Below are 17,698 nucleotides of genomic sequence, written 5' to 3' on the forward strand. Positions count from 1 at the left end.
AATTAAGACAATTCACCTGCTAGCTGATGAATGATTCGTTTCATGAGAGCAAATTAGTTGTACATACATGAAGCATATAAACATTATTAGTACTCCATATGGTTTTTCTCTGTTCGTTCATGTCCACCGCCCATAAAGCATAACCAAATAGTATATACTAATAAATGCCTGAAAGCTCCTGCTAGCTCATAACCTGATTAATCAAGATAGTCTTAAAGATTAGATGTGAAGCTTGCTGATAGTCTCAAAGTAGATGCTTATTTGTTTACTTCTGGCTCTCCTCTTTTGTTCTAAAATAATTCAGTACTAGATGGACATGCGCGCTTCGCCGCGCCGCCTACAGTGCGCTAGACCTTTCTGTGGTAAACGTGGTGGTCATTTGCATTGGCATTTCCGTGAGAGCCACGTTCATGTGGGTCATAACATGTTTAGTTTTGTTATTCATAAATTAAACCACTTTTTAATCCTTATAAAATGATCATCGGGGACACACGGACATTGTAACGTAAATAGCAGTCTATAAATTAATTGTGAGCCACAATACGAAGAGACCATGGGGACGAAAGAACCCTGAATCTTTCATGTTTTGTGTACATGAAAGAAATGTATCAAATTCGCTTTAAATGTACCAGAGACACTCAAATCTCCTAACCACTGCACTAACGAATCCAAGATTAGTTCCTCTTTATAATGTCTACAACTTTTATGCCAACCAAAAGATGACCCCAGTAAGTAGAATTAGAAGATACAGAAGAGTGTAGCTAAATGACTAATAGCTGGTATTAACCTCATTTATTTTCGATAATGGTAAGCTGTCTTCTATCCATATATAGGTTTTTAATGATCCATAGAATTCTTTGGATGTAATAAAAAAATTGAGGCTATCATGCTACTATGTTTGACTCACGGTGAAGATTGAGAGCCACGTAAGAGTTATAAAATACTCGTGAGGCCAATTGTAGCCATCTTTCTTAATTAAGCCAGCACGCTAAAACAGTACATCCACTTGAGCAATGAACCTAACTAAGAAGCATATCTTTTTACTGAAATTTCTGAACCTCTTGTATAACTAATTACTTCTGAACCTCACTTTTCATGCCTGGCATTGTTAAGCATATTTTTTTAGGCAAAGCTGGTTTTGAAATTCTCTGCGCTGAAGCTGCCATAAAAGTTACTGTGCTAAATCAAGACATATTTTAGGACACCTTAATTTTGTGAAGACCCCAAATTAAGCTGACTCCTACAATGATAGAACTTTATATCTAGCCATCACAGGTAATGTTCTCACATCAAGAACTACATATCCGCACACCAGCGACACAGTTATAAGGCACTCAATGGGAGGATCCATGTCTTACTTTTGTGCACTTAACTTCTATATAAGTACACAAGATTCAAGGTTTCACAAATACATCCAATGTCCAGACTACTAATTCCTTCCAAGTTGTAGATCGTGATACTGTAGCATACTCCTAACTGGGCATTCTAATTTTTAAATTTTGTTAGCATTTGAGTTGTCGACCTTTTTCTCAAACTCTATCCCCAGATCAATCTTGGTATCTACAATGTTCAACTCGTGACCTTCGGACAGACTCATGTTAGTAATGTAGTTTTGCTTTGCCTCCTACTTTTCCAAATATGCAGTGAACACAAATTTAACGGACACAAGCATGATACTATACCACAAGCACAAGCACAAGCCTGTAACATCAGCAGCATAGAGCGAGCTCTTCCCTATATAATTCAGTATGCTTTCTATCTCTTTTTCTCTTACCATGCATAAGAACAAGCTCATAATAGCCTATATAAAAGCTAAACACTTTAGCCAATCCCTCCTTGATTTGGTTGTTGTAGATAGCCTATTTTCTCTCACGTTCGTCCAAACAGCTAGCAACACATACCCTCCTCTTCCGTTTCTTACTTGTTCAGTCCATAGATAATTTTCGTTTGGTTTTTTATATATGTAAATGGACAACTGGTAACTGGTTCCAAGACCTCCTTCCTTCTGATTTTGCACGCCTCTCCCGGTTAGGATATGTTCGGTTCCTCTGGAAACATCTAGTTCATGGGCCATACCGTCCACCGTTTGGTAACAGAACACCTCTAGTTAGGTACATGCTCTTTTATAATGGTGAAAGCTAAACACACAAATGGACACTATAAGGAACTGAGTTTCAGAAAACTTACAGTATGCAGTATGAAATGAACTTACTGATATTGTCTCCATGAAGATCTAGGATTCCAGGCTAAACCTAGTAGACCATGCATTGAGCGATCATGTATAAAGTCTCATATACTCTTGCGTTGACATTTTGAATACCCAGAACTAACATGAACAATCTTTCTTACTGTGATCTTGGATTCAGTTTAACATGTGTCAACCTAGTACCATGATGAAAGAAAAAGGTAATCTTGCTAGTTGACTTACAGGGAATGAAGCACAGTAGGACGTGATAAATTGTGCTCTTTGTACATCAGCAACAAAATGAGCAAACAGAAGAGGAAGAGTAACATTGAAAATGCATAGCATTGCATAAAGCAGCGGGCTAGATAATTTCAGAGAACGTATTTTTTGTGGGATTGTCCTCCGCTGCTTTATATAGCATGACAGTTTACATTTGAACAATGAACAGTTTGACACCAGTGTCTTTAATTGCAGAAGCCTATCAAATCGATCTACAGAATGCACACCTTATGATCTAATTAGAAATTAAGCGTGACATGTGGCATATACCTTCAGATCAACTTTTGTCATGGGTTGTTGCCTTTGTGGAGTTATGGTTCTCTAATTCCTGATAAAACCAACAACAATTTCACTAACAGTTCACGATTTCTTAGTGTTTTCAACAGATATGTCCAAGTTACTCATATTTGAATATTTTGGTTTCGGGTAAATGACGGTAAATGTTAGTACTTGTTTCAAAAAAAAAGAACCATGCATGCAGATAAGAAACTCCACAACACAGTGGTTTATTGAGCAGAGCAAATGCAGGTTTACTAAAATTTCTTGTGAGCCACAATTATGCAATGTAACCACATAACTTTGTCCATCATTTTATTCCATTTTCCAACGACAGCCAAAGAAAATGTGAACAAAGATCAGACCATGCAGTGAGAAAAATTAAAGAGACTTCATGGCATTCTTGTAGAAGCTGACTGTGGCTAAAATGAAATAGGGGGAAACAATAAAACTTGCATCCACTCAACCCTAATCTAGTATTTCTATAACATATAATTTCTATAGTAGCTGCAGTGACTAAAACAATACTTCTTGGAGTATCCCAGTGACCAAAACAATACTTCTTGGAGTATCCGTTCAATTCTCCACAGCTTTTTCCTTGAAACAGATATCAATAAAAGTAAATAATTCAGGTAAAACTTCAGCATATAGTGAATATCACTGAGCAAATCTTATGTTGTAGAGAATAGCTCCACAAAGAATGGTACAGTTTGCGGCGTTAGTGAGCCATCGCGTTGATCGATTAACTATTGGTTGCAAGTTCCACAAAATATTTCTCTAAATTTTCTCACATAATATACAATGCATATAGTTTCTTGCTTCACCAAACATGAAAAGTGGCGTTTCCAAAGTGCCTGGAAATGAATAATTAACTTGAAATTTCATAAACCACGGCTCATTCATATTGTGCAGCAAATGCAGAACCTCCCAACTGAATCACATATTGTTATAGTGACATCCTATAGTTGGAAAGTTCTTGTAGTAAAAAAGGCACATGGGCAGTGTACATGTTGAGTGTTCAATTACGATTTGAACATGGCCAATGCACATTAACAATAGAAAGTCTGCTCGATATACTTATACATGATCTGAATGCAAACCGGCCAATAAATCCATCTTTTACCTTGCAACTGGAAAGTGGAGAAAGGCCGCTCCTAGGCCTGAAGATCTGCATCCATCACACGAGTGCTTAACATTCCACATATGATGCAAGACAACAGGAGATACAACAAATAAAATTAGTAACTAAGAAGAACCCAGCCATTTTGCTTTTGCACTGACGGACTATTGTGACCAACAATCGATTTTGTCGGATGCAACTGCAACCATGCTGCCTGGACCCACCTCCTCTCCTACCTCCCCTCGGGTTAGATACACAGCGGGATGAAAATGAAGTGAATCAAATCTTTACCTGTGTCCCTTCCATGTTCCATCTGAATGAGGCGGCATCGATCTCGACATGCAGCGCCGCCTACACCGCAGCTGCGAATGGCTCCGCCAAGGACCTCCATCCGTCATGGCCTCGCCCAGGACCTCCGCCAGAGATCTCGCCTGCCGCGGCGCCTGCTGGTGCTCGCGACCTGGCCGCATGATGCGCTACGGATGCTCCCGCGACATAACAGTATTCCACGGCCCCCGACCCTCTACCTCCAAGCCCCCCATCCTGACCGTTCTAGTGAGTGAGATAAGAGGAGAGGCGCCTCACCGGCCGCGCAGGGTTGGAGTTGTTCCCCGCAAGGTCGTCGGAGGCCTGCGGCGGCGGAGCGGCCCATGGAGGACACCGGGAAGGAGGGCTCCCCATGGAGAGAGCTGCACATGGAGGACGACGGCAGCCGTAACCCACCATGGTCTGCGTCGCCCGCCGGCGCGTGGTGGTGGCCGGATCGCCGGAGTGCACCGGCAGCCGCCCTCGAACACGGGCTCAACGCAGACGGGTGGGATCGACGGAGCCGCGCACGACCGGCGCCTTGCCACCGTCGTCGAGGGAGCTGCTGAGGAAGGAACGGAGAATGAAGGAGGGGATAGAGGGGAAATTGCGGTGCGGAGAGAGGGTGGTCGGTGGTGACCCCACACGGCGATACCGCACCGTCAAAGCCCTGAGAAGACAGGGATTGCAACAGACTTACATATTGTATCTAATGCAAAGATGTGAGAAGAGAACCTTGAATATCAATTTTGCAGAACGGTTAAGTTAATAATATATACCCTGTTTACCTTTGTATCCATATAACTTTACATCATTTGTTCGGAGGTTTTGCACCGATGAGTCATAGTAGAACCCCAAATTCTCAATACGACTATATCTGTTTTCAGGGTAACGTTTGAGAGAAGCATGTCACAGATCTTCAGATGGTAGATTTTCTCCAGTACGGCCCACAAAATAGCAAGGGGCAGGTATGGTAACAATGAAAAATACCTATTTTCTCATTTTTGCATTAGTGACCTCAATAGTTCAGCCGAATCTAAAATACTAATTTGCTTTATGATTGCAGAATGTGAAGGCCTTTGCTGCAAAAAAAATAAGGAGGGTAGAATGTTGAATTGGAGTGTGCTACTGAAGATCCTCTTTGCACCCTTCAAGAAGCATTCGAGAAGGTAAATTCAAATTATGTGGTTACTGCCGATCATGATAGGAATTTACGTATACAACATGGTTTTAAAGGCGTCGCCTAAGCGACGCTTAGGCGTCCGAGCGGTCGAGGAGGGCAGGGCGTCGGGCTCGCCTTTGGTTTCTGACGAAGGCGTCCAGATTTCCCCGCCAAGGCGTCCAGATTTCCCCGCCAAGGCGTCGAAGTCGTCGCCTTCCCCGCTTCTGGACACTCTTCTCGCGTTGGGGCGCCATCAACATGTGAGCGGGAAAGAGAGCTGGCGGCGGGAAAAGTGAAATTGGGGCCAAATTGGAGGGAAATTGGGGGGATTGAGAGGGTAAAGAGAGGAGAGAAGGAGGGGAACACACTGTGACCTAAATCGAGTGGATTGAGAGAGAGAGAGAGAGAGAGGAGCTCTCTCTTCTCCGGCGGCCAGTTCCTCCTCCGCCAGATCTCCTCCTCCTCCGGCCAAGCTTCCGGGCATCTCCTTCTGGGCGTCCTAGGAGTCTGCAGCACCGTCGGGCGCCGCGGTGGCTGCCTCTCCGCCCGGCCTACTCCTCCTCCTCTTTGCCCCATCTCGGATGGCCTCCTCCGACGGCAGCAGCAGCTGCGGGGACAGAGAGGTCGAGGTTGAGCTGCGCGTCTTTGCTCGCTCAGCCCCATCTGGTTGTGCCGGTTGGACCGGGGATAATTCTTTTTTGCCCTTTGAGTAGAGTATACTGGGCCGGGGCCCTTTCCTTCGCTTCGCTTCGACTGAAGGCGTCGCCTCGCCTTGCGCCTTGAGCGCCTATGCGTCCAGGCGCACCCCCACCAGAAGGCGTTAAGGCGTCGCCTTTTACAATTATTGATTACTGCCGATCATGACAGGAATACAAGATCCATGGTACTTGCAAAGTGTCAGCTAATGGTGTACTTACAGGGTATGTGCTTTGCTACAAGTTGCGCAGCATCGGGCTCAAAGCTAGAAAAAATGATAGTTTCCTTGGCAAACTCAAAGATTACCTCTGAATCGATGTGCTACTTTTCTATGATTTCTTTTCTTAACTCCCAGATAACGTACAACCATCAGGACCGCTGGCACATGTGTTAGAACCATCAGTTTTTCCTAAATATTTCCAGTGACATGGCTGGAGGTTTTCTTATGCAAATGTGTTAGACCTACATTCCATATTACATTGTTTTGTATCTCCATCTAGGAGAGTACAGTCAATTTTCTAACCAAATTCTTTAGGCCCGAAATGGTACAAACTAACAACTACTCCTCCGTTCCATATTAGTTGTCTCTGATTTGGATGTATCTAGACACATTTTGTGAATAAATTGCGACAACTAATATAGAACGGAGGGAGTAATGCAAAAGGCCTCAGAGGTCGCTTTTTTTTTCTTGCAACATTATCTGCCATCCATATTTTGTAGTAGCTCTAGACTGGTCAGTAAATGACAAGAAAAATATTATATCGCATCTTGCTTGAGTTTGTTGCCGCCTGAACAACGTTGGTCCTTACCGTTTTCTACTTCATATGTGATTTTCTAATTCAGACTGTAAGATGGACAGTACATGCAACTATATGCACCTCATGGTTTTTCTTTCTCCTGTTAGTGTAGTTTTTCTGATAAAATTTGAGAAATGAGGTCCCGTGTTACTCATCAAAGTTTATAATGGCAAACTCGGCTTTCATTGATTTATTTACTTGTCAAAGTATAGCATTGATTTGTGTTCCTTTTTCCTCTGCAAGAGTACGCTTCTATGTAGTCCTTCTATTCATGGTATTCAGCTTTGTATATGGTGTATATCAAACATATATCCTCCCTCTAAATGAAGGTAATACACTGCATTTAATATAGGCCTAGAGTGACGCTTTGTATTACCTCAAACAGGCACACGCTGTGGAAAAGGATTGGTTTGATGTTCTATTTTGGTTAGAAACCACTTGCGGAAAATGATTTCAACAAGAATTTGTATGTTCTTTCTCAGCAACCACTTGTCAAACAAGTATAAGATATGCACCGGCAAATGAGTTTCTGAAAGCTGGTGAGTATGAACATCATGTTAAAATGAACTGGTTTTAATTGTTAAACCTGTTTCAGAAAAATGACATTTCATGCAGACTAATAATAATCCAAATTTTTGTCTTTTAAGAGATCGTGCGGTGTTCTAATTTTACTAACAGAAAATACTCAGTATATGTTCCACCATGCCAACTCTTTTAGATCACCAATTTGTCATTGCAGAGTTCTTCGTTGGGTTATACTTATATGTGTTCTTACTCCTTATGGTGAGCAAAACACTATTTGATTCTCTCCGTCTCATTCATATAATGTATTATTTCAGTTCTACTATGCTGCTTTTTACTCTGTCAAACGGTGCCCCTCATGTATGTCTCTTGGAGTGATGTTAGCAATAACTGACTAACAATTTAGGCTTAGCTATTTTACCCTGCACTATGCAAATGTGTATGTCTGGTAATGCTCACATCATAGATATACATGCACAACCTTTTAGCTGCAGATGCTTCTTGAACTAAATGTTTCCTTTCTATATTGGTGTGCAATCAATAGCGCATACATAATTAAAAGTGACTTAATTCTTCTTTGCAACTAGGTCAAGGAATATGTGTGCAACTAAATGATGCTAATGTGGCTCATAAAGTTTTACAGTTTCCTAAATGTTCTTGCTTCACATGGACTTGTGTTGATGGAGGACAAATGTTTAGGCACTGAAACTTTGTGCAAGTATTAGATGATTTACTTATATTTATTTTGGTTATTTATGTATTCATGGACTCATTTTTTCAGATCAAGTATGACATGTGAAGGGGCAAAGATCAACTTATAATGAAGTTTTTGGGATAACTGAATTATTCTCTGCTCCATGCATGACATGCTAGCTCATTGAAAAGCCAAAGTGAGTTACAAATTGATCGAGATAGGTTTGATCTTTACAAAGCCGTTGCCGCCTTTGGCTATTGATTCACATGGCATCTAACTAACTTCCTCCTTTGTGTGTGGAGAGAATTCTCACACAGTATTCTATTGTCTCATTTCTCCTCCTTTGTGCGTGGAGAGAATTCTCACACAGTATTCTATTGTCTCATTTCTCATTGGTTCTGGTGTTACTCGTCTGAATACCATAGCATATGCACTGTTGTTGTTCCGTGGGATTAGTTTGTGCTCTATGCTTCCATTTTTATGTTCGTTTTGAAAATTGGTTTTAGAAGGAGCAGAGGTAATCAAGACGCAGATCAGGATGTGGCATCATGAAATCAAGGACGATGCGGCGTGATTATTGCGTTCTGTATTATTATGTTGTAGTGCATTATGATATCCTTGATTTGTTTGAAATTTTTGTTGTGAGTTATGAACTACGTATGTGCATTGAAAAATTAAATTGGAGGACCCGTGACAACGCACGGGCATTTGTACTAGTACCTTAGAAGTAAACAAGGCCTGAGGGTGTGGTGCCGTATACATTGGCACCCACCAGTCACCCATCATCGCTTGGTCCACAAGAAGCCATTGCACGCACAATGCACGACACAACAGATATGCCACTGCACGGCACGATCATGCACGCCATGGTGGCGTGCCGTACACATCGGCCAACCGCCGGTCCGTGCCTCCTCCATCGGCCGCCCTGGTGATAGGAGTGGGTGGGGACCCCGGAGTGTCGGCACTGGCCATTAATTAGATTTGGCCAAATGCTTTCTTGGGGTGCTGCTTATGTGGAGAAGACTACGTCAGATCGAAATAATTTGCCTTTGCTTCACCTCCATATCGACGTCGCCCAATCGGTGGCGCTGGGAGATACGTGGCATGGTCGTCTCGCCGGTCTCTAGATCCGGTGAGATTCGTATCTTCTGGTAGTCGTACGGCGCTCTCAGGTGTGTGTGTGGGCGAGGGGGCGTTGACTGTTGCAGTTATGTGCGTGTCTTGCAATTGGGCCGAAGGACAAGGACATGTGGCGGTTTTCCTCTTCTTAGACTACGGCGTGCGGCGATGTCTAGGGCTAATCGCTTATGACGACCCGGTTCATGGGCTCGAAAAGCATATTTTCTCTCGTATATCTAGTTGTGCCGCATGTTCGCTTCTTTTTTCCGGCCGGACCATGGTGGCGATGGACGACGATGGGTGACATTTCGACAAGGCACATGTTTTCCTCACCATTCTTTATAAATAAAGCAACCACAACCATACATCGAACGAGATCAAATCTGAAAGAGAAACAAAAAGGTCCGTTGAAGCCACAACACAAACATATCCAAGGTAAACCGGAAAAGAACAAACTCAAACTCAAGCTCCGCGGCACAAGACTGATGGACGCCGCTCGAGCGTCTAGATGGTGCAGGAAGGGTGATATTGTAATTTTACATCTTGTGTAAAGTGTTGGACTCGTATGTTTGTCTTGTGTGGTGACCATATATGTATTCTCATTGTGTAATGTAATATATGGTTACATAAAAAAAAACTAGCTTCCGCTTCCATGGGATCGATGCAACACATGGAATTAGAGAAAACAACAATAAGCCAATGAAAAAACGTGCAAATGAAAACAAAACATGTTACTCCCTCCGTCCCGATTCAAAGAGCTTGCGCGTATCTCTAGATCCTAAATTTAACCTTATTAATATAAGGTATAAGACATATATCATTAGAAAGTTCAAATGTACTGCTTCTAACGATATAATTTTTGTATTGTATAACTAATATTTTATTTAACAGATTGACAATCTAAAAACACGCACAAGGCTTGTAAATTAGGACCGTGGGATACTAGCTCGGCCTCCACCGCCTCCATCGCGGCACGTCGGTTTTCCCGGGTGGGCTCCGTCCTGGCAGCCAGACGCACCGCTTTCCCCATCTCCCACCCACGCCCGAGCCGACTCCCACCTCTCTAGATCGCCATCGCCACCGTCGTCGTCGCGCCCCTGCTTGCAATAGACACCGCAGCAGGAATCGCCGCACAACCGCCCCGCCCGCAATGTGTTCATCGGATTTCCACGATGGGCAGCGACGATGAGATGATGGTGCAGCTGTTCACGGAGGAGCAGAATGTTGAGGCTGTCCGGCGGCAACAGCAACAACTGATTCTGACAAGCTTGCTCCGCGTTCGCCAGCCTTTGTTCGGCGTGCCTCGACGCGGCGACTCAAAGCCAGGAAAGAGGAGGAACATCATCGTCAAGCCAACGCAATGCCTCTTGACGCTGACTACTTCACCGACGACGCGACTAATTCGCCGAAGGAATTTCGGCGCCGGTTTAGGATGAACAAGGATCTGTTCAGGAAGATTATCTATGGTGTCAGTGAGTACGATGACTGTTTCATGATCAAGCAAGATTGTACATGTTTGTGGGGCTTACCTCAATTCAGAAGTGCACTACTGCAATGCGTTCTCTTGCATACAGAGTTCCTCCAGATACAACCAATAACTATCTACGGATGGCGGAGTCGACATGTTCACAGACTCTCTACAGGTTTTGCCAAGCTGTCATTGTCGTTGCCTATTCGATGGTACTCCAGAGGAGGGATCCTCATGGAGGGAAGAAGAAGTAGGGGCCTTAGGGCGGAGAGTCCTCGGGACGGTGGTACGCGATTTACCCAGCTTCGGACCACCTGCACGATGGCAAGGCCTACTGCTGCTTGTCTGGAATTATCTGGGTGCTTTCGCGTTGTTACAATGAATTGTGGTTGTGCCTCTAGGGCTCCCGGGATCCGGCTTATAAAGGCGCACGGATCTAGGGTTTACATGGAGAGTCCTAGCCGGAATACAAGTTGCCTAACTACGGTACAATGTCTTGCCGTGTACGTCAAGAATCCGCCTTCCTTCAGGGTCGTGCAGGATCCGGATACTTCATGGGCCTTCACAGATCCGACCTCCTTCGTAGGTCGGTTGGGATCTGGCTTCCTGTTCCTGGGCTGGACTTCATCCTTCAGGATCTACAGCAACTGGGCCGCCCGATGGGCCACATGCCGCATCACCATCTGTGGGCCACCCGGGCTTGCCGGATCTAGGCACTGTCATTGATACACCCATAAAGTATACCCACAACAGTAGCCCCCGAAGTTCTTCGAGATTCATCATTCCTCCGGCTTCATTCAGCCCGGATCCGAAGAGAATCTTGAAGAGCTTCCAAAACTTCTCTGTTTCCGACAACATCTTTTCGGAAACTCCTTGATCTTCTATAACGGCAACGTAGCAGATTTTCCACTTTTCCCGCGCACAAATCCCTTTTTTTCTCGCGCCAAATTTTCGGAGATTCGAATCTTTAGCCGGAAATTTCGGAATTGCACAGTTAAGTTACCTCCTCGTCGTTTTACCGCTTTTGACCTAGGACACGTGTCATGCATCCAACGGTGCGACCGTTCATTTTCCACCGTCGGATCCGATACACGAATCTCCGCGCGAGGTCTATAAATACCCCCACGCGCGGTAACTTTTCATTCTTTCACCTCCTCACCCACTTCGTCTTCTTCCTCGCGCCGCGCCGCCAGTCAGATCTTAACTCTGGCGAACTTCCCCACGGAAAGCTTCGCGCGCCGCCTCTCCAAGCCTCCCCTCGTGCCAAGATCGCTACGGTTGATCGGGAAATCCTTTCCGGCGCCGATTCGTGGTCGCGCAGCGAGGTTTGCTTCAAGTCCGGCGACCTTCTCTTCGCCGGAGCTTCGTCGGACCACCGCGCCATTAACGGTACGTGCGCCGGCCTCGTAGAAGAAGACTTAGTGTAGATACAGTTACTCAATTTTAGTTTCGCATGGGTGCAGCCGGAAGCATGTCACATGGTGCACCACACTGTACTGGTAGTTCTCCGAATAGCCCGGATCCCAGTACATTAGAACCAATCTGCCCGGATCCCATTGCATATCTGCCACCATTTGTTTCCGACATCAGGCTAGCTCAACCATTCTCCGCCTCTTCCAGCACTGCGCTAAACCGGATCCCCACCCTCAAAGAACTTGAAGAAGAACTCGAGGGTCAAGCCAGGATGGCAGCCAAAGTGCAGGAAACGGAAAACAAGAAGGCTTCTAAAGCCCGGATCCGGGAAGGCGAGAGGGGTCAATGGTGGCCCTGTGAAACTACCGATGCGGAGCTGAGAGAGCTCCAGAATGAGGGCATGATCTTCTCTCATTGGAGTTTCATGCGTGACTCCGACGTCCCCAAGCCTGATGCGGACGAAAGGGTCATGACCAAAGCTTGGGTTGAGCGCGGTCTATCGCTCCCCCCTTCGGAATTCTTCCTCTCCATCCTCAACACATACGGACTCCAACCCCACAACATATGCCCAAACTCATATCTCCTTCTTTCCAACTTCCCAACCCTCTGCGAAGGGCATCTCGGAATCCGACCAGATGTCCGGTTATGGCAGTTTTTCTTTCGGGTGAAGAAAGAAACAAAAGACAAGGCCATGGTGAACTGCGGGAGCATGACTTTCATGCTCCGACCTAGCCGTATGTATCCGCCCCATGACTCCCACGAATCCGTCCGGTACTGGAATGTCGGATGGTTCTATGAGAAGAACATCCCAGTTCCGGTCGTCCATGAATGACTACCCAAGTTCAACAACATGCCTCCGGAAGAACTGGCGAGCTGGAGCTTCATCCCCTCGCTCGCTCTAACTCCGACACTGGAGAAAGCTGCTCGGAGAATCTCCTGGTTGGTCCACGATGGGCTAACCGGAGCCTAGCTTACCCTTAGCTGGTTTTCCCGGAGGATCCAGCCTCTACGGTTCAACGCACGCTTAATGTGCGCGTACACCGGGGCGGGCGACCCTCTCCGAGTAACGCGCCATGATCTCCCTGCTGATTCTCTCAAGAGGAGAATCAAGACACTCGTGAAGATAGGCCGAGGCCAACCAGTTGATACGTCTCAAACGTATCCATAATTTCTTATGTTCCATGCTACTTTTATGATGATACTCACATGTTTTATACACATTATATGTCATTATTATGCATTTTCCAGCACTAACCTATTGACGAGATGCCGAAGAGCCAGTTGATGTTTTCTGCTGTTTTTGGTTTCAGAAATCCTACAAAGGAAATATTCTCGGAATTGGACGAAATCAACGCCTAGGGTCTTATTTTTCCACGAAGCTTCCAGAAGACCGAAAGGATTACGAAGTGGGGCGACGAGGCGCCGCCACACTAGGGCCGCGCGGCCAAAGGGGGGCCCGCGCCGCCCTAGCGTGTGGGCCCCTCGTGTCGCCCCTAAACCTACCCTTCCGCCTACTTAAAGCCTTCGTCGCGAAACCCCCCAGTACCGAGAGCCACGATACGGAAAACCTTCCAGAGACGCAGCCGCCGCCAATCCCATCTCGGGGGATTCAGGAGATCGCCTCCGGCACCCTTCCGGAGAGGGGAATCATCTCCCGGAGGGCTCTTCATCGCCATGATCGCCTCCGGATCGATGTGTGAGTAGTTCACCCCTGGACTATGGGTCCATAGCAGTAGCTAGATGGTTGTCTTCTCCTCATTGTGCTATCATGTTAGATCTTGTGAGCTGCCTATCATGATCAAGATCATCTATTTGTAATGCTACATGTTGTGTTTGTTGGGATCCGATGAATATTGAATACTATGTCAAGTTGATTATCAATCTATCATATATGTTGTTTATGTTCTTGCATGCTCTCCGTTGCTAGTAGAGGCTCTGGCCAAGTTGATACTGCTCGATAGTGGATTCATGCCTCCATTGAATCTGGGACAGTGACAGAAAGTTCTAAGGTTGTGGATGTGTTGTTGCCACTAGGGATAAAACATCGATGCTTTGTCTAAGGATATTTGTGTTGATTACATTACGCACCATACTTAATGCAATTGTCTGTTGTTTGCAACTTAATACTGGAAGGGGTTCGGATGATAACATGAAGGTGGACTTTTTAGGCATAGATGCATGCTGGATAGCGGTCTATGTACTTTGTCGTAATGCCCTGATTAAATCTCATAGTACTCATCATGATATATATATGTGCATTGTTATGCCTTCTTTATTTGTCAATTGCCGAACTGTAATTTGTTCACCCAACATGCTATTTATCTTATGGGAGAGACACCACTAGTGAACTTTGGACCCCGGTCCATTCTTTACATCTGAAATACAATCTACTGCAATTATTCTTTACTGTTCTTCGCAAACAAACACCATCATCCACACTATACATCTAATCCTTTGTTTACAGCAAGCCGGTGAGATTGACAACCTCACTGATACGTTGGGGAAAAGTACTTTGATTGTGTTGTGCAGGTTCCACGTTGGCGCCGAAATCCATGGTGTTGCGCCGCACTACACTCCGTCACCAACGACCTGCACGTGATCCTTGACTCCTACTGGTTCGATAAACCTTGGTTTCTTACTGAGGGAAACTTGCTGCTATACGCATCACACCTTCCACTTGGGGTTCCCAACGGGCGTTTGCTTTACGCGTATCAAGCTAAATTTCTGGCGCCGTTGCCGGGGAGATCAAGACACGCTGCAAGGGGAGTCTCTCACATCCAATCTCTTTACTTTGTTTTTGTCTTGCTTTACTTTACTTTATTTGCTGCTTTGTTTGCTCTTATATCAAAAACACAAAAAAATTAGTTGTTAGTTTTACTTTATTTACTGTCTTGTTCTCCATATTAAAAACACAAAAAATTAGTTACTTGCATTTACTTTATTTACCTTTTGTTTATTTCATCATGTTGCCTCCTAAGTTCACTCTGAAAAAAAATACCGGTAGGACAAGGGTCTATCATTGGAAGAGATAATATAGAAGAATTTTTCACCCATGTTAGTATGGTTGAAGATTTTGAAGATAGACACTTGGTAGAACTTGCTCCTACTTATGAAATTGCTGCCGCTTCTTTAGTACACATGTTGGAAGCTAGATTTGTCAATCTCAACCCCATAATACAACATATGTTTCTTACACTCTCTAATATGGAGGAAGGAGAAAAGAAAGATTTTGTCTTAGAAACCCTTTTAAAGAATTTGGTGATGTAGCAAGAGAAGCTAGAAAAGTCTTTATTAAATATAAGATGCTTGGCCTTTATACCAATTTTGCTAATACCCTTGAAAAAATGGAAAAGGATAGATTAAAGTACACTAATGAAGTTAATTGTGAAGGGGAGATTAAGACATCAATATCTTGCAAGCTCTTAGGAATGTTCGAGGCACTAGAAAAGAATTATGGTTGGATTGTTCCTGAAAATTTGTTTGATGAGAATAGCAAGCCTAAGAGTAATGAAAAAGAGGCCTCTGAAACTTACATAGATAAGATACAATTCATAGTTGAGAAAACCCCAAACCCCTCTGTTAATGCTTCATCTCTTGACAATACTTGATTCACACTTTCTGCGCCTAGCTGAAAGGCGTTAAAGAAAAACGCTTATGGGAGACCCATTATTTTACTACAGCACTTTTGTTTTATATTTGAGTCTTGGAAGTTGTTACTACTGTAGCAACCTCTCCTTATCTTTATTTTATTGCATTGTTGTGCCAAGTAAAGTCAATACTTGATTTGGAATACTACGCAGGAACAGATTTCTTGCTGTCACGAATTTGAGTAGAATTCTCTGTAGGTAACTCAGAAAAATCTGCCAATTTACGTGCGTGATCCTCAGATATGTACGCAACTTTCATTCAATTTGAGCATTTTCATCTGAGCAAGTTAAGTGCCCCAGAAAAATTCGTCTTTACGGACTGTTCTGTTTTGACAGATTCTGCCTTATATTTCGCATTGCCTGTTTTGCTATGCTTGATGGATTTCTTTGTTCCATTAACTTTCAGTAGCTTTGTGCAATATCCAGAAGTGTTAAGAATGATTATTTCACCTCTGAATATATATGAATTTTCAATTATGCACTAACCCTCTAATGAGTTTGTTTCGAGTTTGGTGTGGAGGAAGTTTTCAAGGGTCAAGAGAGGAGGATGATACAATATGATCAAGAAGAGTGAAAAGTCTAAGCTTGGGGATGCCCCCGTGGTTCATCCCTGCATATTTCAAGAAGACTCAAGCATCTAAGCTTGGGGATGCCCAAGGCATCCCCTTCTTCATCGACAACTTATCAGGTCACCTCTAGTGAAACTATATTTTTATTCAGTCACATCTTATGTGATTTACTTGGAGCGTCAGTTTGTTTTTATTTTTGTTTTTGTTTGAATAAAATCGGATCCTAGCATTCTTTGTTTGGGAGAGAGACACGCTTCGCTGTTTCGTATGAACACATATGTTCTTAGCTTTATTCTTAATGTTCATTGCGAAGGTTGAACTACTTCGTTCATTGTTATATGGTTGGAAACAGAAAATGTTGCATGTGGTAATTGGTATAATGTCTTGAATAATTTGATACTTGGCAATTATTGTGCTCATATAGATCATGTTTAAGCTCTTGCATCATGTACTTTGCACCTATTAATGAAGAACTACATAGAGCTTGTTAAAATTTGGTTTGCATGATTGGTCTCTAGAGTCTAGATATTTTCTGGTTAAGGTGTTTTAACAACAAGGAGACGATGTAAAGTCTTATAATGCTTACAATATGTTCATATGTGAGTCTTGCTGCACCGTTTTATACTTGGGTTTGCTTCAAACAACCTTGCTAGCCTAGCCTTGTATTGAGAGGGATTACTTCTCGTGCATCCAAATCCTTGAGCCAAAAACTATGCCATTTGTGTCCACCATACCTACCTACTACATGGTATTTCTCTGCCATTCCAAAGTAAATTACTTGAGTGCTACCTTTAAAATTATATCCTTTGTCTTTGCAATATATAGCTCATGGGAAAATAGCCTTAAAAAGTATTGTGGTGAAGAATATGTACTTATGTATCTTATTTCTTAAGAAGTTGCTTGTTGAGCGGTAACCATGTTTCTGGGGACGCCATCAACTTTTACACCTTTGTTGAATATCATGTGAGTTGCTATGCATGTTCGTCTTGTCTGAAGTAAGGGCGATTTTCATGATCAAATGGTTTGAGTATGCATATTGTTAGAGAAGAACATTGGGCCGCTAACTAAAGCCATGATCCATGGTGGAAGTTTCAGTTTGGACAATTAATCCTCAATCTCTTATGAGAATTTTATCTGTTGTTAAATGCTTAAGCATTAAAAGAGGAGTCCATTATCTGTTGTCTATGTTGTCCCGGTATGGATGTCTAAGTTGAGAATAATCAAAAGCGAGAAATCCAATGCGAACTTTCTCCTTAGACCTTTGTACAGGCGGCATAGAGGTACCCCTTTGTGACACTTGGTTGAAACATATGCTATGCAATGATAATCCGTGTTAATCCACGCTAATTAGGACAAGGTGCGAGCACTATTGGTATACTATGCATGAGGCTTGCAACTTATAGGATACCTTATACATAACACATATGATTTATTACTACCGTTGA

The 17,698-nt window shown here is 43.6% G+C and overlaps 2 long non-coding RNA genes across 2 annotated transcripts; one reads left to right on the forward strand and one right to left on the reverse strand.

Moving 5' to 3' along the window:
* Nucleotides 1-3,030: 3,030 nt before the first annotated feature.
* LOC127335343 (uncharacterized) lies at nt 3,031-4,867 on the reverse strand. Its single transcript, XR_011752481.1, has 2 exons — nt 4,152-4,867; nt 3,031-3,908 (listed from the first exon to the last, which is right to left on the reverse strand). It is a non-coding gene; the product is annotated as an uncharacterized lncRNA (long non-coding RNA).
* Nucleotides 4,868-5,245: 378 nt separating this feature from the next.
* Nucleotides 5,246-6,516, forward strand: LOC139835297 (uncharacterized). Its single transcript, XR_011751087.1, has 2 exons — nt 5,246-5,335; nt 6,196-6,516. It is a non-coding gene; the product is annotated as an uncharacterized lncRNA (long non-coding RNA).
* The last annotated feature ends 11,182 nt before the right edge of the window (nt 6,517-17,698 follow it).

This window comes from Lolium perenne, chromosome 2 (assembly GCF_019359855.2).
Source record: "Lolium perenne isolate Kyuss_39 chromosome 2, Kyuss_2.0, whole genome shotgun sequence".
Classification (NCBI taxonomy): domain Eukaryota; kingdom Viridiplantae; phylum Streptophyta; class Magnoliopsida; order Poales; family Poaceae; genus Lolium; species Lolium perenne.